Source organism: Mustelus asterias, chromosome 6 (genome assembly GCF_964213995.1).
Source record: "Mustelus asterias chromosome 6, sMusAst1.hap1.1, whole genome shotgun sequence".
NCBI classification, from domain to species: domain Eukaryota; kingdom Metazoa; phylum Chordata; class Chondrichthyes; order Carcharhiniformes; family Triakidae; genus Mustelus; species Mustelus asterias.
This window is the reverse complement of record NC_135806.1, coordinates 71,301,109-71,304,804: the sequence shown is the minus strand read 5'-3', so window position 1 is coordinate 71,304,804 and position 3,696 is coordinate 71,301,109.

Below are 3,696 nucleotides of genomic sequence, written 5' to 3'. Positions count from 1 at the left end.
ACTGCAGTAGCGCCACCTGCTCGCAGGAGGACCAAAATGACAGCGCTGCCTGCTGCCTGGAGGACCACAATGACAGCGCTGCCTGCTGCCTGGAGGACCAATGTGACAGCGCCACCTGCTTTCTGGAGGACCACAATGACAGCGCTGCCTGCTGCCTGGAGGACCAATGTGACAGCGCCACCTGCTGTCTGGAGGACCACAATGACAGCGCTGCCTGCTGCCTGGAGGACCAATGTGACAGCGCCACCTGCTGTCTGGAGGACCACAATGACAGCGCTGCCTCCTGTTTGGAGGAAACCTGTTGGATTTTAACCTAGTGTTGTTAAAACTGTTACTGTGTTTACCCCAGTCCAACGCCGGCATCCCCACATCCTGTTTGGAGGACCATGTGATGCCACCTACTGTCTGAAGGACCAAAATGACAAGGCTGCCTGCCTGGAGGACCAATGTGACAGTGCCACCTGCTCCCAGGAGGACCATAATGGCAACGATGCTTGCTGCCTGGAGGACTAATGTGATAGCGCCAACTGCTGCCTGGAGGACCAATCTGACAGTGCCACCTTCTCCCAGGAGGACCAATGAGACAGCGCTGCCTGCTGCCTGGAGGACCAAAATGACAGTGCTTGCTGCCTGCTGCCTGGAGGATCAAGCATAGAATCGTTACAACACAGAAAAAGGCCATTCAGCCCATCATGTTTGTGCTGGTTTAATGACCTCCTTTGTATTATGAGGTGACCAGAACTACACACAAATTATAGCCTAGTACAGGCTCCTTGCTCTTATGGTCTCTGCCTCCACCAAAAAGGAAAGGATTCCATATACCTTCTTTACCACCTTGTCGACCTCTGCTGCTATCTTCAGTGATCTGTGGCCATGCACTCCCAAGGTCCATCATTTTCTCTATACCTCTCATTATCCTCCCATTTATCGTGTATTCCTTTGCTTTGCTTTACCCCTCTAAGTACATCATCTCACACTTCTGATGGTTGAATTCCATTTGCCATATTTCTGCTCACCTGACCAATCCATGGATATTTTCCTGCAGTATCCAGTTTCCCTACTCACCCTCAACCATGCGGCCAATTTTAATGTTGTCTGCATGCCCCCTACATTTCAGTCCAAATTATACCACAAGAGAGAGGAGTAATGAAAGAAGGTATGGCAATGGTAGAGAGGGCGCTCGGAGAATAAAGAGGAAAAGGATAAATGTTCTCGGGTCCAGAATGACAACTAAAATGTGCGTATTATTTAATAGTAAGAAGTTTAACAACACCAGGTTAAAGTTCAACAGGTTTATTTGGTAGCAAAAGCCACACAAGCTTTCGGAGCTCCAAGCCCCTTCTTCAGGTGAGTGGGAATTCTGTTCACAAACAGGGCATATAAAGACAGAGACTCAATTTACATGAATAATGGTTGGAATGCGAATACTTACAGCTAATCAAGTCTTTAAGAAACAAAACAATGTGAGTGGAGAGAGCATCAAGACAGGCTAAAAAGATGTGTAGTGTCTCCAGACAAGACAGCCAGCGAAATTCGGCAGGTCCAAGCACCTGTGGGGGTTACAGATAATGTGACATGAACCCAATATCCCGGTTGAGGCCGTCCTCGTGTGTGCGGAACTTGGCTATCAGTTTCTGCTCAGCAACTCTGCGCCGTCGTGTGTCGCGAAGGCAGCCTTGGAGAACGCTTACCCGAATATCAGAGGCTGAATGCCCGTGACCGCTGAAGTGCTCCCCAACAGGAAGAGAACAGTCTTGCCTGGTGATTGTCGAGCAGTGTTCATTCATCCGGTTACTATCTGTAACCCCCACAGTTGCCTGGACCTGCCGAGTTTCACTGGCTGTCTTGTCTGGAGACAATACACATCTTTTTAGCCTGTCTTGATGCTCTCTCCACTCACATTGTTTTGTTTCTTAAAGACTTGATTAGCTGTAAGTATTCGCATTCCAACCATTATTCATGTAAATTGAGTCTCTGTCTTTATATGCCCTGTTTGTGAACAGAATTCCCACTCACCTGAAGAAGGGGCTTGGAGCTCCAAAAGCTTGTGTGGCTTTTGCTACCAAATAAACCTGTTGGACTTTAACCTGGTGTTGTTAAACTTCTTACTGTGTTTACCCCAGTCCAACGCCGGCATCTCCACATCGTATTATTTAACACAGAGGAACTCAATATATATACAGATTCAAGTTCTGACAAAAGGTCATCAACTCAAAATATTAATTCTGTTTCTCTGTCCACAGATGCTGCCGGACCTGTTGAGAATTTTGCAGAACTTTTTACCCCCAATTACATAAGCCTGGTTACATATAGTAACCTTGTCGGTATAGTCAAGGAATAGGTACTGTTCGCTGCAGATGATGTGGAGATGCCGGCATTGGACTGGGGTAAGCACAGTAAGAAGTCTCACAACACCAGGTTAAAGTCCAACAGGTTTATTTGGCAGCACTAGCTTTCGGAGTCTCAGGCTCCTTCATCACCTGATGAGACAGGGAGCTCCGAAGGTTGTGTTGCCTGCCTGGTGCCAGGGTTAAGGACATCTCTTTGGAACGTGGAAAGGGAGGATCCAGTTGACATGATCCATGTGGTAACCAACCAAACAATACGTGTAGAAGCAGGAATGATGTTCTGCTAAGAAAACTTGAATTAGGGTCCAAATTAAAATGCAGAACATCTCTGGATTGATTCACGTGCCAATTGGTTCAAGCAGATTAGAAAATTAAATGCGTGGCTCAGGATGATGTAGGAAGAATGGGTTTTGATTAATATAGAAACCAGAAGCAGGAATAGGCTATTTGGCCCTTCAAGCCTGCCTCATGAGGGACTGGTCTGGGTACTCAAAGGAAGACTTGGGATGGGCTCCACTTGAATCAGGCTGGGGCCAGTGTCCTGGCCAAGTGTATATCTAGGGCTCTGGACTGTGGACAGTGCTTTAAACTACTTTCGGGTGAAAGGAGACTTAGAAATCCAAGGAGAAATTTTGAGGTATCAGAACAGTATAGTGATATGGCTAAAGGCAAGCAGAGTGGGATGGGAAGGGACAGAGATTAACAAAAATGCATCGGCGAATAATGTCATTGCAGGGAATAAGTGTAAAAAAAAATGAAATTCAAGGTTCTTTTATCTGAATACACAATGCATCTGCAAAAAGATAAATGAATTAATGCACAAATACAGGTAAATAATTTATATCTAATCACCACTACAGAAACATAGGGTAGACCATTTAGGATGGAGATGAGGAGACATTTCTTCACCCAGAGAGTGGTGAACCTGTGGAATTCATTACCACAGGAAGTAGTTGATGCCAAAACGTTGAATGTATTCAAGAGGCGGCTAGATATAGGGATGAATGGGATCAAAATGGGGAGAAAGCAGGATTAGGCTATTGAGTTGAATGATCAGCCATGGTGATAATGAATTGCGGAGCAGGCTCGAAGGGCCAATGGTCTCCTCCTGCTCCTATCTTCTATGTTGTTATGGTGTGGTGATACTGTTCTTTTAAGAAATATATTTATATCATGTTTCTTACAAGAGGCAGTGTTTTGTTGCAAGGGGTCGATTTGACTGAAAGAATATGCAGCTCCATGCTGAGGCTGCAGGATAATAACTCGTTTCAGCTAATGGTGTGTTTGTCTAAGCAGAGTAAATGCATTTGTGTTTACTTGGTTTTCCCCCTGGGAATAGAGTAGAGTA